This window comes from Lactuca serriola, chromosome 4 (assembly GCF_051521515.1).
Source record: "Lactuca serriola cultivar US96UC23 chromosome 4, Lser_US96UC23_V15, whole genome shotgun sequence".
Classification (NCBI taxonomy): domain Eukaryota; kingdom Viridiplantae; phylum Streptophyta; class Magnoliopsida; order Asterales; family Asteraceae; genus Lactuca; species Lactuca serriola.
In genome coordinates, this window is record NC_136411.1 from 352,343,679 (window position 1) to 352,363,537 (window position 19,859).

Consider the following 19,859-nt stretch of genomic DNA (forward strand, 5'->3'; position numbering starts at 1 on the left):
TAAAGAAGATAATGGGGATGGGTAATTGGGTTAACTGTTTGATGATTGAACATAATAATTATATTATTGTGGGTTGAAAACCCTATGTACTCACCAGGTTTCCCAACCTGACCCACTCAGTTTATTTACATCACAGGTGACGATATGAAGTGACATTACACTGAGAGATTTAAAGAGATGTAGATCACTAGTGTAAATAATTGTAAGTTCTGTTTATGCTTATGTTTCTGTATTAATGATGACATCCCAAACGTTTTAAAATGAAATAAATACGTTTCTTCGAAAATGTTTTAATAACGTATTTACCATGTTTTTCTAGGAACAAATTCCGCAACATTTTTATAAAATGAAGTACTCTGATTTTTATAAAGCATAAACAAAATTGGTCTTTTCTGGCCATGAAAATGGGGATGTCACAGTTGGTATCAGAGCATTAGTTTAAGCGAACTAGGAATATGGATTTATTTCTAGACTTAAACTTAGAATGCTAAACGATGATTTGTGAGGTGTGAGCATTAGCTTATTTTAGGAATGATGCCTAAGTTGCTTTTATGTGCTAATTGCTTGTGTCTGATATGTTGTTATTTGTTTGGATCTATGGTCTGTTGCCGACCGGATCTGGAAACTTTATGTGTTTAGGATTCTAAGCGTTTAACTACGATATTAGAACTAGCATGTAAACGTTTCGGAGTGATAAGGATGATTTAAACGTCAATCCTAAGTAAAGGTCTAGATTCACCTTATTCGGTGTATAGATCAAGATGGCAAGAACCCGTAGCGGAAACGTGAATGCAAATGGGAACCGAAACCAACCAGTGATTGAGCAAATACCGGTTGTGGTAGCCGCGGCTGAGCCAATAACAATGGCCGGAGTGCAAGCAATGATCCAGGCGATGTTGGATCGTCAAATGGAGGAAACTAGACGTTTGCTCCAGCAAAATCGAGAGGAAGCCACTATTCAGATCGAACGGCCCGAGTTGAATGAAGGGCAGACTGAGGAGGAGAACTACAGTGGGACTGTTGGTCAAGTCAACCCACCAATAGTTTGACAAAACAACCAAGATGACAAAGTCGAGAGGAATGGATGCAAGTACAAGGATTTTCTGACTTGCAAGCCATCGACTTTCACTGGAAAGGAGGATCCGATCGGGGTCATGGATTGGATCTCGGAGATGGAGTTAGCTTTCATGACGTGCGGTTGCAGAGGAAAACAACAGACCACATTTGCAGTGCGTCAGTTTCGAGGAGGCGCTGTACGTTGGTGGAATACCTTGGGGAAAACTCTGAGCCCCAATGAGCCCCTACAACTAACATGGGCAGAATTTCTGGTGCAGTTCAAACGTAGGTACTGCTCAGCCCAAAATCTGCTCGAGCTGGAAAACCAATTCCTTACCTTGAAGAAAGGAAGCATGTCTGTTGATGAATACACCAACAATTTCACAGAGAAGATGGAGTTCGCCTTACGTCTTGTTCCAGATGAGCTGACGAAAGTCGACAAGTATGCAAAAGGACTTCCATGGGAGTATGCGGTGCCAGTGCGTCAGGCACCTACTTTGGAAGCAGCTATCTGGGCTGCCAAGTCGGTTGAGGAGATGATCAAGGGAAGAGCCGCCAACAAGACCGAGGTTGGCGAAAAGAGGAAAGTTTGAGGGGTCTGCGAATCCCGATGAGAGAAGCAAGTCCAATACAAGGAAGTTTAGAGGAGGAGGGAGTGAAGAAAGATGGTGCGAGAAGTGCAAAAAGAAACACTCTGGAAAATGCGGTGAGGAGGTGATTTGTTTCAAGTGTGGGAAGCATGGGCATTATGCCAACGAGTGTAAATTCAACAAAAGGGTGTGTTACGAATGTAACGAGGAAGGGCACTTTAAGCAAGATTGCCCAAAAAGAGAAGGGGCTACAAAGCCAAATGTGCCGCCAAAACCAAAGGCAAGAGCATTTCAAATGATCCTTGACGAAGCAGCTGACGATGCAAGGAATCAGGAGTAAGGATGGATATATAGAGATCAAGTTATGAAGAAGCCATATAGATAGTGTCATAGGATGTAGCCTATTAGAGGCATAGTCCAGGGTGAACTTGAACACCTATGTAATAGTTTCAAGGAGTAATAAAACCTTCGTTTTGATATTTGATGTGTTAAGCTACTATGTGATTCTCTTGTGTGGTGACTTGGAAAACTGCGGGACAATACTTGGGACGAGTATGAGTAGGTGTGAATGGTAGTAGAGGCCTATACTACCGGAAGCACAGGACTCACACTTGGATCAGGGAAAGTCACAAGGTTACCAAGAAGCTAGTAATTGATTTCGTTTTATTCAAGTGTGTTGTTACCATCGTTTCGGTAATGACTAAGAAGATTGTTGATATTCCGACCCTAGTGGTCTTGTCGAATCGAGTCCGACTATGATGAGTATGTTGTGTGGTTCAGAGAACCAAGTTTGATGTAGCGTCCGACTTAAACCAAACGATTGAAATCAAAGCGATCAATAGAAATATTGCGCTCGTTGTTAAAGAAGTTGGCAGCTAGAAATGCCTAATGTTAAAGTGTGATTATATCACATTAGAACATGAAGGAAGGCATAGTCTGTTTTAGAATTTAACTCTAAGAGACCTAAGCCTAAGTGTTGCAACATATGATGATAGGTCATTAGAATATGACACACCGATCCATAGTAGTAATAAAAAAAATCATCTCAAGTTCGTATCCAGTAAGGATCGAGATTGTGACTTGAAGGTCATAATTGGGAGCCTAGCCTGAGGTAGAGAGCAGGTGCACGATCAAGTACTGCATACAGTCAATAAGTCTGAGAGATAGACTTGAAGGAATGTAGAAGTTATAATTATTACCTAGGATGAAGAGATGACGTATGGAGTCATTATACGACCATGTTTCGTTGATGATTCCGGGACGTAATCATCCTAAGGGGGAGATAATTGTAACGCCCACAAATCCGGGCTAGTCAATTTAGAGGCAATACGGGTTGAAAACGACTTTTCGACAAAAGATTATTTAGAATAAATAATCTTAACCAAGTTGTAGTATATGTCACGAGGTTTCCGTACATATAAAGAACGTCGAAATCCGAGTTATAACGAAGAAGTTATGGCCCGTCGAAGTTTTACGGCAAAACCGACACGACACCGGGAAGCGTAAATAGTGAATTTACGATAGAGCGAGATTTAGCCTTAACAATCTAAACAAAAGTTGTAGAATATGTTAAACTAAGAGCGTCGGTAAAAAGAACGCCCAAATCTGACTTCGTATGAGGAAGTTATGATTTTTCTAAGATTCGGCTTAGCAGTGCACGGCCCGAAACTCGAATTTTAGTTCGAGCGGTTTTTGGCTTACACGACCTAAATGAGAGTTGAAGATCTCATTAACAGGAAATCAACGGTAAAAAGATGGACGAAAACGGAGTTCGTATGAAGGAGTTACGAATTCTTCGCGGTCATTTAACAGTCTAAACGCCTCCTACAGTTAAATTTGAGATCGGTCGAGAATTAGCCGACGGAGTCTAAATGAAAGTTGTAGATCTTGATTTTACCTACGCGTGGATATAAAGAACGTCGAAAACGGAGCTCGTATGCGAAAGTTATGATTTTTCTAAGTTCAGAGGCTGATACGCGATAGGGGGTGACGTGGCACCACCAGAATTGGACACGTGGCACCACCAGAAGGCCACCACATGGACCAACTCGGCGAGTCATGACTCAGACTCGACGAGTCCATCAGATTTTGCACTATAAATAGAGGTGCCGGGTCTAGCCTTCTCTTCACACCTCCCAAACTCACTTTCTCTCTCTAGTTTCTCTCTCTAGCCTCCCTAACCCCCCTAAAAGCCTAGGTAAACCCCCTAGCACCCGAAGGAAGCCCCGAGGCTCCTGGAGTCCCGAGAAAAGAGCCTTTCGGCTCGGGAACGCTGCTCCAGCGAAGCCCGGTTTTGCGAAAAACCCGCTGTAAGTGAGCTATACCTACCCTATCTTTAGTATAGCTTATGTTTAATATAGTAACATTATTAGGAACTTATAATGAGTATTTGGGATATTATTATGAGTTATATTGAGTGTTATTTAACGCTTATATAATAATAATAATAATAATAGCTAGACTATTAGTTTGTCGCGGTTATCGTTAGACTAAACCCTAGTAGTATTGATACTAGGTTTTCTCGAAGGAAATTGTTTTGAGAGTATCGAAGCGTTGTTCGAGTGTTGAGTCACCACCTACTCAGGTGAGTGCATGGTCTTTTTCATCTTACACATAGATATGAAGTATTTTATTATTAATTACGTGCTATGTGTGCATATTGTCTGAATACTTGCTGTCTATGCTGGTGAAAGATTTTTATACATGTTTTAAATGATGTAAACTGTGTAAAGTATTTTATATCTACACAATATGTTGGGTAAAACATGGGTAGATGAATGATGAGGGATAAAAGCTAAAATAGAGGAACATTAGTAGCATGGACCTACTGCCCTATAGGTATACATTGGCAGCAGTGGACCTAGTACCCTATAGATGAGCACTGGCAGCTGCGCCACAACCCGTAGATGTTTTAGATCTACGGTAAACGTCCTAGCAGCTGCGCTCTAAGGATAGTATCGGCAGCTGCGCCTAATGGGGAGCCTTATGACCATGACAGTAGCGTTTAAAGGTCAATACCGGCAGAAGCACCTCATAGAAAATGTCACAATTCTGGCAGCTGCGCCTAAGTGACAAGATTAGCAGCTGCGCTTGACCAAAGTGTCATTGGCAACAATGGACTTCATGTTGTTTCCTTAGGATGATCCTTAGGAATGAATGAACGAGAAATAGTTGATTCTTAGGGGAGACCCTTAAAGAATAAAGAAGATAATGGGGATGGGTAATTGGGTTAACTGTTTGATGATTGAACATAATAATTATATTATTGTGGGTTGAAAACCCTATGTACTCACCAGGTTTCCCAACCTGACCCACTCAGTTTATTTACATCACAGGTGACGATATGAAGTGACATTACACTGAGAGATTTAAAGAGATGTAGATCACTAGTGTAAATAATTGTAAGTTTTGTTTATGCTTATGTTTCTGTATTAATGATGACATCCCAAACGTTTTAAAATGAAATAAATACGTTTCTTCGAAAATGTTTTAATAACGTATTTACCATGTTTTTCTGGGAACAAATTCCGCAACATTTTTATAAAATGAAGTACTCTGATTTTTATAAAGCATAAACAAAATTGGTCTTTTCTGGCCATGAAAATGGGGATGTCACAGAACAAGCTTTCCACATGAAGATGATATTCCACGATTCGATCGAGGAACAAGAGATCATGCTTCACTTCCTCCACCTCCTACTATTATTCTCCCTAACCCACAAGCTCGAAATATTGAAAAGTTCAAACTCACTCAAGCCCTTTTGGCAAGTAAACATGAAAAAGGAAAGTCGGTGTGTGCACACGTCCTAGAGATGAAGTCACACATTGATAGATTAAGAATGTTGGGATCTGTTGTCTGTGAGGAGCTGGCTGTTGACTGGGTTCTTCAGTCACTTCCTAACTGATATAGTAAGTTCGTAAGAGAGTACTATATGATGAACCACGACGTAACCCTCATTGATCTCACCTATATGCTTATTGCTGCTGAATCAGCAATGATTTGGCGCAATGGAAAAGCAAAGTTGATTAGTGGATCGGCCTTCCAGACCTCTATGGATATAGGAAATGGCAACAAAAGGCATGCCATGATGATAAGAGAAAGGCAAAGTCAGAAGTAGTTTCGTGTGCTATTCCAAAAGAGTCAATTTGCTTTTATTGCCAAGAGAAGGGGCATTAGAGACGAAGCTGTCATATTTACCTAAGAGATCTAAGAGATGGGAGAGTCAAAACGTATGGCTCTGCTTTAGGTAAAATACATTAACTAACTCTTTTAAGTTCCTATTCTAGATTCTTAATACATGATGTGATAAGATTACATTTCGATGTCTTATAGGATCGAAGAAAAGAGAGGAAGCTTAAGGAAAGAAGTGAGCGGAATCTAATCGTGAAGAAATGGATTTCGATCGCATTGCTTGAAGATTGGATTCTTGAGCTACTACTTAGAGTTAGAAAAGATTGCTAAGAAATATGTATTAACATAGTTTTTCAATTGAATTGCATTGTAAGGACAAATTTTTCCGCAATAAAATAAATTCTGATTTTATATTATTTATTTATCCTTGCAATGGCGTGTATGAAAAAATTGATGTTTGTAGGTTTCTAATGGATTTGATTCTTAATTATGTTATTTGTGGAAAGGTCAAGAATTTACCAAATAGGGGAAGTTTCTCATCGCCCAAGTTTCAATTGGATAGAAACTTGGAATCATACAACAAGTATTGCATGATGAATGAGAAGTTTCATATTTGGAAATTAGACTAATTCGTTGACAAAGTGTCAAGTGAAGGACTAGGAGATCAAGTACACAAGATTGTGTGTTGATCAAGTCCACCACAAGAATGACAAAGATATTCGTCATGATTTACTAAAGGTTTAGTGGATGTGATTATGCTTATAAGATTAAGTGTAATTCCGAGATGATTTGAAAGAGTTTAAATCAATAGCAGAACGAATAAGAAGAATCAAGTAGGCAGAAAGATAAAAGTTTCTCCATTCTAAGAAGAAGGGAGAGTGCCTTTTACTATGTTTTATGATAGGTTTTAATGATTAACAACCATATCTCAATTCCTGTAAGTGAGTGTTAGTACAGTTGTATGTCTGAGAAGAGGAATCAAGAATTGAAGAAATGGTTAAATCAAGAAGTCAATCATACTTCGTTCCAAAACAAGTCTTAAAGTTAAGATTTTGACATTGAGTGACAAGTCTTAAGAAGGTTTATCACATTCATCAAATGTAGAATTTGGAAAAAGGTTTTCTTATTCTTGCACATTTGAAATTGGTAAGTTGTGATGTCTTGGATTAGAAAAAGACCAACGAGGACTAATTTTGTGAAGTGTTTTGTCTTGATAAAAGCTACACTAACTCTTGAATATTTGTTTTTCAAGAAATGTTTATTGACAAGAGATTCTTATATGTCAAGGAGTCAGTGGGAGTCTTAATTCTTGAAAGGGTTCAAGAACAAATCAAAATAAACCTTATCGAACATCACTAGCACACGACTTGAGGTTTACAACCTATCGTGTTGACACTATCTTGTTTATGTGCCGTTCCAATCGAGTTAATTATGCATATGAGTTCTATGAGTTCTCATTTGAACGCATAAAAGGCAAGCACCTTGATCAATGAAAAGTACATTGGTAGGAAAGGGTGAGATGCTTAACAACTTGGATGACATGGTGAGCACTCGTGTTACCATAAGACAAGAAATCAAGATTGAGAAGGTTCGGTCCATATGAGTTTGAATTTATCGTAAACTTTGGTTTTGACAAATTCACATGGATAGGAACACATACACCATTAAAATCTAAGTGTCATAAGATTCCCTCCATCATGAAGATGACTGTGAGGAAATGCTTTCACTAAGAGAGATTTTAAAAAGATAGTGATTGTGAAATTGTATTCTCGAATTCGATTATGGTTACGGTATCTCTTTCCATGATTCGAATTATGAGATTTGGCAAGTAGTCTGAATTTTTTAGACACACATATGAGCTATCTAAGGTAAAGGTGTATAAGTTTAAGAAGCTTAGATAAAGGATTATCATGTCAAAGCTAGTGGGAGCATAAGTATTATGCTTATTTGATAATAATCATCATGATAGTGGGAGCATAAATGTTGTGCTTGTATGATTATTAAGGCAAGTATTGCAAGTTAGCAATATTAATTATAGAAAACAAGAGTTATACTTTGCAAAGTCGTAAGGGTTAAATAGTTGTTTTGCTATAATTAAGGGAGAGAATATTATGCTTCATTTCAAATCTAAAGTCTTAGGTTGTGGAATGTTAATAAATTTAGTCAAGGATACATAGTGAGTTCTCAAATTTCGATTATGATTATGGCATCCCTCTTCATAGTTCGAATTGTGAGAACGTGACACATTAAATATTATGGCAGAAGATTGATAAAGTATCATATCTTTATGTAAGACATTATGCATCGTGTCCCATACGCTTCGGGTATATGATCGATTGCAAGGGTTATAATATTTAACCATTCTAAAAATTTTCAAATGTCTAGCGCATTTAGAGGGAAAAAGGACAAGAATCGGTTTTGACTAAGATAATTAAACAACTATCAAAGGAGATCCAAAGTTTGCCGAGGATTGGTCGTTTGTGAGTAGTTGGAATTATAGTATTGGATGGACGATATCGACATTATTATGAATAGAAAAGGTTCTATTAAGAATGAGTTGTCATATGGAAAATATGGAAATGGTTCCATATTAGGAGTTGGATATTGAGAATCTATATCTAGATTAGAAATTTTTATGCAAAAGGATGTTCAAAGGAATGTACTTTGAGTGAGAGACGTCACATCTATGGAATTGTACTGTAACAATCTCAGATAGAGGACTTTGTAATTTCATTGGCAATAGTCATTTTTGCTATGACATTACGAAAGGATAATTGCATTAAATGTTAGAATCTAGCATATTCTATAAGTGGCAAGAATTTGATATTCTTTCACTTATGAAAAGGATTAGGAGTTGTGAAATGAATATGATTGGAAATGTATTCATTTGATCTATTTCACAAAATAAGAACCATAGGTAAACATTGTGTGCATGCTAAGAGCATGAGACAAGTGTTGTAATAATTCAAGTAAGAAGTTGATTACCCGAAACAACAAATAATGAGTAATCGATATGGTGATAAATAAAAGGTGTTTTATTTATACTCAAAGGTTTGAGGCCATATGGGATTAGTATTATTCTTGTGTTTCACTTTGCATGTTTTGACTTCCTGAATAATTTAATTGGTTCAGAACAGTCAAATTATTCGAACGGGCCACAATCATTCGTATGTTGGAAGTAGGTACGAATGAAGACTGTCGTGAATTGGTGTGTGGATTGTCTATAGTGTATTAGACATAAGCAAATGTTTGCTGCAACATTCATGAGTGCTTATGAATATGATTTGAGCATTGGATTAAACCCACGCTCACTTGGATCACTTCATGGATTTTATCACGAGTGATTGGTGAGACGATAACATCTTATATTCTTGAAACCGAGATGTGTGAGTTGTAGCTTGCGAATCGGTTACACATTGATAATATGTAAACGCACCTGTAACTTGGTGTTATAAAACATATTGTTGTGTGTAATTCGGTAAGTGAATGCAAGCAAACATTGAATCAAATTTTATATGTTCCTTTTATCCAAAGTAGGATAAAAGCGATATCTTTGGGCCCCTCGATGATTTAGTGATGGCACCTAAGCGCTTGGCCGAGCCAAGACTAAATTGATGGTTCAATTGTAGTCTGTTGTCAGTCATCATAAATCGGAAGTCTGGAAATAGTATAGAGGGAATGATTAAGTTCATGTCTCATATCTATACGATATCTAGAATGGAGGAATATATGATCCCTTATCTAAAGGACACGCGCATCTGATAAGATCAGAGTTGTCAGCGGCTTTGGAAAGCTACGATTGCAGATCAGGATCTGAAGTCATATGCAAAATAGTTATTAGACTTATCCAAGTGGAAGACTGTTGGATTAGTGTCTAAGTCCATAACTATTTTGGTATGTACTTGACCCGATGGTGCATGGTCCTTTTGGGTTGCCTTCACCAAAGCAACTTGATAGGATGAATTATGGAGAGAAAGGATTAATTATGATTTATTAATATATTATTATGAGAATAATATATTAAAGGAGAAATCATATTATTTAATTAATATTAGTCAAGAATTAATAAGAATTAAGTTTGTGGCTAAAAGACATTAATTAAACTTAATGGACTAGAACTGTCAATTGTATGATAGTTGAATATTCAACTAATGGACTCCATATTAAAGGGGTGGACGAATTCTATGGGGAAACCCATTAGAAATCGTCCTAGGCCTTTAAGGAAGGAGTCCATGGGTTGCTTAGGGCCTAAGCATCCAAATTAGGGTTTCCTTGTTAGATAACCCTAATAGCCTCACTATTTAAAGGACCCTTGAGACCCAAAAACGTGGTGGACTTGTTCTCTAGGGTTTCCACACGTTTTGGGAAGCCTCTCTCTCTCTCTCTCTCTCTCTCTCTCTCTTTCTCCTTATTCTTCATCCTTTTGCTCTTGGTGTTTGTGAACCATTAGAGGAGTGACATTTGTGACTCTAAGCTTTCTAAAGTCATTACAAGGAGGACTTGTGATTGTTATTGCTACATAACAATCAAAGATAATATCTTAAACCCATTGTTATATATAATATTGATTATCATATGCTAGAACTAGGGTTTAAAGTCTTGGATGAATTGCATGTACAAGAGAGAAACCTAGATCCAAGCATTAGGGTTTGTATGAGCACGTAGGATGTTCTTATGGCTAAAACCCATCAGTTACATCATTGTTTGGTGTTTTAGCACCATAGTACAAAGGTAAGACACTGACTTTGAAGAGACCCTCACTAAGGTATCCCTTTCCAACATACATCCCACCCTTGGTGCGAACGAACTTATCTAACTCAAATACAAGTTTGAATCCCTTGTTACTAAGAATAGGACCAGAAATCAGATTCTTAGTAATTTCAGGAACATGTAATACATCACATAAAATGTGAAATCCCCAAATTCACGGCTAGAAAAAACTGATTTAATTTATGCTTTTAAAATAAATTCAGAGTAATCCTTTTATTAAAAGACTTGCGGAATTTGTTCCCAAAACACAATATGATAAAACTACTGTTTATCAAAGCATTTCTTAAAGAAATGTATTTTCATATATAACAAAACTTGGGATGTCATATTCCGATACAGACCAAAAGCATAAACGACACATTATAAGCCTTACAACAGTTATTTACAACTACAGGCCTATAAACAAAATAACTTGATGATTCATCCAACTTATGCTCTCGCGCCACTACTTGTAATACAAATAACACTGAGTGGGTCAGGCTTGGGAGCCTGATGAGCATATAGGGTTTTCAACCCACAATAAATAAGTATATTTAATTTCACCAACCCACAATAACCCGATTACCCATTCCTGTTATCCTCACTTTACGTCCCAAAAACAAAAACTATCACAAGGGACCTAGTCTAAGGATTTTCATCGGGATAGACATTACTACAAAGGGGTTTCCTCAGCAATAGATGTCCTAAAGGCAACCATAAGGGGGATAGAGTACACTGGTGAACACATTGTTCACAACACCTATAGGTTACGAACCTGCCAGCATTCCACTGGACTGTCTAGAAAGAGTCTGTGGTCGTCATCCATACTCCGCTAGATGACTAGATCAACAACAACATCGAGGCCTCTCATCATTTTTATTTCATCACACATCAACTATCTACCCATGCTTTACCCAACATTTTTGTAGATAACACACACACACACACATATATATATATATATATATATATATATATATATACATACATACATACATACATACATACATACATACATACTTATACAACTTTAAAACCTGTATAATATATCCATTCAATACTCATTCCAGATAACAGATAATATATGAAAACATAGCGCGTATTTTATAGAGAATAATTCATATCTATGTGTTAGGAGAAAGAAACAACACACTCACTTGATAAGACGATGCTCAGACTGTTGGATATAGTGTCTAAGCCCATAACTATATTTGGTATGTACTTGACCCGACCCGGCATGGTCCATTTGGGTTGCACTTCACCCGAACAATTATGGATAATATTTGAGAATAGTACAAGTTATGTTTTATTAATATATTATAAGTTTTAATATATTAATATAAGATCATATTATTTAATTAGTAGTGATCTATAATTAATCTAGGATTAATTTAGTGATCAAAGATATTACTAATTAAATATGGGCTTCTATATTTATATAGTGTGGGCTTATGCTTATTTGGAATGGGCTAGGCTTGGATGGAGAAGTCCATGGATACTCCATGGAGCTTTAACCCATGGATCTCATGGAAATGAAGAGACATGGGTATTAGGGTTTACATGGATGTAACCCTAATCCACCACACTATATAAAGGAGGCTTTGGTTCTTGAAATCACACTAGTTGAGGTGAGGGCCGATTTCAAGAGAAGTGGTGACTATTCTCTCAAAGTTCCAAGTTTGTGGTGATTTGTGACTTTCATTTGAGGCATCCACACTATTGGTGCTAGGCTCAAAAACTCCAAGCAATCAACTACAACTTCAAGGTAAGTATTTCTACTAGCTTTATTTGATTCATGTTCCCCATGCCATGCTAGTTAGGATATGAACCTTGGAAAAATAATTATTTGCATGTATCTTAGACAAACATAGATCCAAGGTTTATTAGGGTTGCATGTACACTTAGGAAGTGTTAGAATGCTCAAAACCCAACACAGACAACACTACGGCTCTTAAAGTAGTATTCTTCGGTGAAACTGGAATATCTTTACACACCGGGCTTCTCGCGGGCAGAGCTTCGACTCGAAAACTCTTTTCTTCTTGGGATCTTCGGTTCTTTGGGACTTGCTTCGGGTGTCGGGATGATATTGTGGCTTCGGGGTGCTTCAAGATGGCTAGAGAGGGTATCGGGAGTGAGAGAGTAAGAAAGTAGCAACCAAAATCGGCTGCCCTTTGTTTTCTATTTATAGGGATGATTTTCTAGATTCATGTCGTGAATCTCAAAAATTCACGTCGTGAGTTTGGTTAGGCATAGTTCATTGCATTCTTCATCATGCCACTTGCTCTAGAAGCGTCCATTACCTATTCACGTCGTGAACTCTGACACAAGCCTAGAAGTTTGTGTTCTGAACTTCAGAAATTCATATCTCTCGCATACGAGCTTCATTTTCGACGTTCTTTATATCCACACGTAGGTGAGATTAAACTCTACAACTTTCATTTAGACTCTGTCGGCTAATTTTGATTTAATTTTTATTGTATTATTTTTAGTAGGTTGAGACAAGAAAACTCCGTTATAAATTCATAACTTCTTCATCTAACGTCCATTTTCGTCTATCTCTTTACCGTTGAACTACTATCAACGAGATCTTCAATTCTCGTTTATATTGTTTCGGCTAGAAATCACTCGATCTCATAATCGAACTTTGGGTTGCATACTGCCAAGTCGAAACTTCGAAAAACCATAACTTCCTCATACGAAGTCAGATTTAGACGTTCTTTTTACGCACGCTCTCGGTTTAACGTATTCTACAACTTTCGTTTAGATCACTAAGGCTAAATATTGCTCTATCGTAAATTCAATATTTATATCATGCAGTGTCGTACCGGTTTTGTCGCGAAACTTCGACAGTTCATAACTTCTTCGTTATAACTCGGATTTCGGCATTCTTTATATATCCAGAATCCTTGTCACGACAAATAGAACTTCCTTCATGGATAGTAGGTTTATCTAATATTTTATTTTAACGCTTATTTTTATCCTTAATTCATTTAAGTCACACAATTAAGCATAAAACACATAATACTCAAATAATACATTCTTATTATTTCAAAACGAGTTATAAAGGTTTATCTAGACTATTACATCATCGTTAATACCTAGCGTAGAAACACGGGCGTTACATAAAACAAGTTCTTTTTCAAAAGTCATTTGTAGCTTCACTTTTCCCTTTCCTTTAACTTTTGCAGTAGAGCCATTCCCCATAAACATTGGTTTAGAATCCAAGACTTTCTGGTATGTAGAAAACATGGTTCGAAAGTTGAAAATGTGCCTTGTGGCTCCAGTATCAATCCACCAATCCACACAATTGCTAACCATGTTGGTTTGAATCACAACAACAAACTGATTTGGTGATTCAACCATGTTAGTTTGACTAAAATTTCCTCCACCATAATTACCACCATTGTTTCCATTGTTCCATCCATTGTGTCCTCCATTGTTTCCTCCCTTGCTTCCTCCATTGTTTCCTCCTTGACCCCCCCTGAATCTGCAATCTTTGGCCTTGTGTCTAGTTTTGCCACAAACATAGCATGGACCAGAATTCTTCTTGAAATTCTTTTTATTTGGGCCATGATTTTTGCCATCTTTGGAAGAGTTTTTGGAGCCTCGCTTCTGTTTCTTGTTGTTGTGCTTTGTTCTTGAAGTGCTTGCTTCTCCAACAAAGTTTGCACTTGGTTCCAAGGAATTTGCATCTGCCTTTTCATTCAATCTGTTATCTTCTTCCCCATGAATTCTCAACACAAGTTGCTCAAAACTCATGTCATCAGTTAAGTGCTTAAGATATTGTTTGAAATTCTTTCAAGAAAGAGGAAGTTTTTCAATGATTGAACCAACAAGAAAGTTAGAGTTTATACCCAAACCATCAACTTCAAGAGCATGTGCAATGAATTGAATTTTCTCCACTTGTTTGAGGACAGATTTGGTATCCATCATGTTGTAATTCATCAACTTTCCAATCACAAATTTCTTGGAACATGCCACTTCTATTTTGTATTTCTTTTCCAGCGATTCACATATCTCTCTTGCAGTAGTAATGGTAAAGTAGATATCATAGAGGGAATCATCCAAGGCATTCAGAATACAATTTCTACAATTATATTCATTTGTGTTCCAAGTTTCCACAACCCTCTGATGTTTTGCTAATTGGGCTGTAGTGGGTGGTGTTGTTCCTTCTGCAGTGGTTACATCAATAGGAAGAGAGGGAGAATCATCAATGAGAACATTAGAAACATGAAGATTTGTTAGATAAAACAACATCTTCTGTTTCAATCTCCGAAAATTTGAGCCTTTAAATTTCTCAAGCTTTTCTATATGTGTTTTGATGATGGAATTTTGTTCCATTCTTCACTTTTTGATTTCTGTCTTAAGATTGTTATGACAAAAGTAATCAAAAGACGAAATATAACAAACGGACACAATTAAATCAATTTTACATATAAGAATCATAATCAGAAAACATACTTGAATGTTGATGTTTACAATAAAAACACAAATACGAAATTATGTAGAATAAGGCCAACAAATTGCAGTGTCCTAAGACAGAAATTTCTCTGGTAGAGATCTGTCTAGAGGATACAACAATCAATCCAAGAAGTGATCTTAAATCTATAGAAATTTTTGTGTTCCCTTCATCTTCAGGAAAAACAAATTTGCAAGAGAATTTGTGGTGTGAAATGATTTCTGTAACCCTCCACAAATGACTGAAAACAGGTATTCATAGGTATTCATTATGACAGTTGGAAAATATCAAAACCAAAAATAACTGTCATAATACTTGTCATTTAGTAATTATGAATTTTTAAAAAATAAAAATGAAAATTAATTTCGTAATTAAAAATATTTAATTGATCTGGAAGACCCCAAGAGTCCCAAGGCCCAAGGCCCATCTTTTGACCACTAAATATTATCTTGCTATTATCCTATTTTGAGTCTAATTAGGCTATTACAACTCCACAAACGAATCCCATCCATCTTAGCCCAACGCTTTATCCATATTGATAAAGTAATAAGGCTTAGACTTATAAGGAGGAGCTTTTCCTTTCTTGCTTCCAATGTGGGACAAGTCCCACAAAGTAAATTAGTAAACAAAGTTCCAACAATTGGTAAGATATTTAACTCATAATCCATAACAATACATGATCCACATGATGCAAGAGAAAGTAGAAAACATTCATAAAAGCGTCTGGTTGACAAAGAATGAGATTCTATACGGAATCTCTCATGAAATCCTTGATCCTTTATAGGATCTCCGACATAAAATCTTGAGAGGTGATAATAATCATCTGCCTAGTTGTATTTTATTGATTTAAATTTGAGATTACAGAGATGATGAAGATAATATGAGTACAAGTGTAGTAGTAGAGCTAATCGTCTGTAGTGTGTGATTTACATGTGTTATTTATAGTCTAAGCTAATTAACAATAAGTCTGAGATTTTCGGGATCCTTATTGGACAAGTATGTGCACGTTGTTGACTTGGTATTCCTGTGTCTTAAGCTTGGTTGAAGTGATTCTTCGTTGAGAATGAGTCTTGTTTTGACTAATTCTACACATGTAAGAAAAAGAAAATAGAATATAACTGTTATAAGTGTTAGGAAATATTAGTGATAATAATCAGGATCATGTGACATATTTAAGGATCCTGAGGTTTTAGAAATATTAAGGATCTTGAATATGGTTTTGGGATCCTGCCACTAACAATTTCCCCCAAGTTATACCTACAGAATATAAATGTTATTTTTTAAATACTTAGAGGTATAACTTAAAAAATAAAAATAAAAGAGATAGAAAATTTTGAATTTCAAACCCTAATCAGATAGGTTTTATCCGTTCCATAAGCATCATTGCTTAGTCAAATTACGTTCTGTCTCTTCTATTATTTAGGTTAATATGGGTAACCGACTTAATTTTTTTTTTACCTTCCCCAATACTTCTTATGATCATCTCCGGCCATCTTCACATGTAATTTATTTCTCTTCTTTTCCTTTTGTTTTCCTCTTTTTTCCGATCATGGGCAAGGATGTAACCCGTTCTCATGCCAGCATTACTGCCCCTCCCGAGAATGACTCATTGATCAGGGGCTCCTGGATGATGATGAGGTCTGCTCCTTTGATGACGAAGACATGAAATATTCAGCCTGATTTCGTTTCTCATTGCTACGTATGCTTCCTTGAGTATCCCTTTTCTTTGGGTCTCAAATACCCTTTTTCAGGCATTGTTTTCGATTTCTTTCAAGGCACCAAACTTTCGTATATTCAAGCAATGCATATTATCTGGATGATTTTATATTGGATTGAACGAGTGAATCGTTACCACAATCTGGACATAGGTCTCGCCGAGTTGGCTTATGTTTATGATCTTTCTACTTTTGGGAATTCTTATTTTTTGTTTAAGGTCAAAACCAACAAATATCCTCTTATTCTGAAAACCAAATAAAATGATGCATCCTGGAAGGAAAGATATTTTTTTCGTGAGGCGAGACTATTGTTGGTGGGGATCTCTTGCCCAAAGCTTGGGTTGAAAAGGGCATGATCTTATGGTCATGAGTTTTCTTGGTTTATCTTCAAACATCAGTTCATTCAAACTTGAGTCTCCTAGCCTTCAAGAAGGTTCATCTACCACAACTTCAATGGCCACCGGTAAGGATCCTTCTCGGTGTTTTTATATGTTTAAGAATTAGGATCCTGAACTTCTAGGGATCCTTCTTAATATGTAGGATCCAAAAAAAAACTTTTTCTAGTGCTCGATTCATCTTGTTTAAGCTTGAAGATGACATGTACAATGACTTGCTCAAGGTGAAGAAGGAAAAGACACCTCCTTCTATTCCTTACAAGAAGGCTCAACTTGATCTTGCCATGAAGACCCTGACATCTCGCAAGAGGAAGTCTCCTAATGTTTGGTTACTTGAGAATGTTGGAACAGATGAGGCGCTAAAGAAGCTGATCTCCTTCTCGCATTCCGTAAGCATTTTCGTGTATTTTTCGTTTGACTTTATCATTTACTTGCATTTTCCCTTCTTAGGCCGTTGATCACGTTTCTCGCCGCCATGAGGATCTCAAGGCCAATCTTGCCTAAATAGAGCATGCTTTGAGGGAACAGAAGGGAGTCAACACGAAGCTCCTACAGAGAGTGGACAAGTTGTCTAAGGAGAAAGCTAAGAAGGAAAAGGAGCATGTTGCTGAAATGGACGACATGATTGCTGAAGTAATGATGAGTGTTGTTGTGTCTGTTTGGGAGGAGAAAATTAAGCTTGCGGAGGATCTTGAAAATCCAGGATCCTGGAATGTGGCCGGATGGCATGAGGCCCTAGTCAAATTGACTGGCAAGCCTGCTGGTGCTAGTCAGGATCCTGCATCATAGCCAAAGGAAGGAGGAGAGAAGACGGAGGTGGTTCCGGGTGATGACAATCAGTCTGCAACTTAATGTTTATCTGGTTATAAACAACTTTAACATTTTGGTTATTTAAGACAATATTTCACTTTTTAGGGGTTTGGTGGGTAACCCTTTTTCAATCTATGGTTGTTTAATTCTTCTCTGCTTGCATGGTTGTTCTGTGTGGTCCGTAATAATATCTAAACAGAGGACTGTACAATCCCTTATCCAATGGACAGGATACTGATAAGATCAGAGTTTGATAGCGTCTTTGAGAGCTACGATTGCTAATCGGATTGTGTTTGCATATATAGTTACTAGACTTATCCAAGTGGGAGACTGTTGGATTAGTGTCTAAGGCTGTAACTATATTTGGTAAGTACTTGACCCGGTTGAGCATGGTCCTTTTGGGTTGCCTTCACCATAGCAACTTGACAGGATGATTTGTTAAGAGAAGAAATATTATTAATATATTATGAGAATAATATATTAAAGGAATAATAATGTTATTTGATTAATATAAGTCATATATTAATTGATAATTAATTTGGTGACTTAAAGAGATTAATTGAGTAAAGGGGCATAAACTGTCAAATGTGTGATAGTTGTGTTTTGGGCTATGTATCCTTATGGATATAAGGGTGGAAAAATTTTAGGGTTTGGAGACCATAAAATCGTCCAAGCCTAGTATATAGGAGGATCTTGGATTGCTTAGGGCCTAAGTTATTCAATTAGGGTTAAAGGTGAAACCCTGATAGCTCATAGTATAAATAGATCTCTTGGGTGAGGGAAATCGGCACTCATGCAAGGCAAGGAACCCTAGAGCCGATTTCTCACCCTCCTCTCTCTTTCTCAAGATCATTCTCTTTCTAGTTGGTGTTTGTAAGCCATTAGAGGAGTGACAATTGTGACTCTAAGCTCCAAGAAGAAGAAGTATCAAGCAAGTAATCCAAGGTATTGTTCTAGATCCTAATTCATATGATTATATTCAATTGTTTACATTAGATCTAGTATTGTAAGTCTTGGATACAATGCATGTTCAATTAGAGAAACCTAGATCCAAGCAATTAGGGTTTGCATGTGCACATAGGAAAGTTCTTATGGCTCAAACCCATCAAAAAGATTTTGAAGTTAGCGAATACCCAAGAAAGATTCCTTCGTCTGCCTTCACATTAAACTTATTTCAGTTCTCTTTAGAATTGAAGATGAAGCATCTTGAACCAAACACATGGAAAAACTTGACGTTAGGCTTTCGGTTGTTTAGAATCTCATAAGGAGTTATTGCGAAACGCTTATTAAGTAACGACCAGTTCTGTGTATCATCATCTTCATCATTTGCAGCAGCTTTCTTCTTCTTAATCTCTTCTAGCTTCCGCAGGTAGTATGCTTCATCGTCTTCACTTTCATTCTTCTTTGACATCTTCTTTAACATAAAGTCCTTTGCAAAGTGATTTTTGCCTCCACAGAAGTGACAATTAAATTGAGTCATGTGACATCTTGCTTTCCTTCTTTGGTTCTTCTTGTTGGGGAGTGATCTTCGGTTCCTCCTTTGCCTTTTCTGAACTGTAGTTTCCTTGCCAGTTTCGGTTCTTATTGGTGGGAAACTTTCTCCGAATGAACTTCTTTGGGTTTGAAACCATCAAATCATATTCTTCATTGGTCAGATCAAATTCAGAGAGATCTAAATCTTCTTCTTCTTCCATTGCATTCTTTCCTTTGGAAATTAGGGCCAAAGAACCCATGCTTGAAACCACGTCCGTTTCTTTAGTTACTGCACCTTCATGTGACTTTAGTATCCCCACTAGCTTCGCCGAAGAGTGAGTCTTGAATTGTTCATGGGCCTTTACAGTAGACACTACAGCCATCCATTTTGATCTTAAGCCATTCATAAATGTAACATCTTGCTCAATGACTTTCCTCTCTATGCCATACTTTATCATTTTGCTAAGAAGATGATTAAAGC

The 19,859-nt window shown here is 37.1% G+C and overlaps 1 pseudogene; it reads right to left on the reverse strand.

The window, feature by feature from the left end:
• Positions 1-16,478, reverse strand: part of LOC145099679 (RNA cytidine acetyltransferase 1-like) — a 34,181-nt pseudogene extending 17,703 nt beyond the window's left edge.
• Between the last annotated feature and the right edge of the window lie 3,381 nt (positions 16,479-19,859).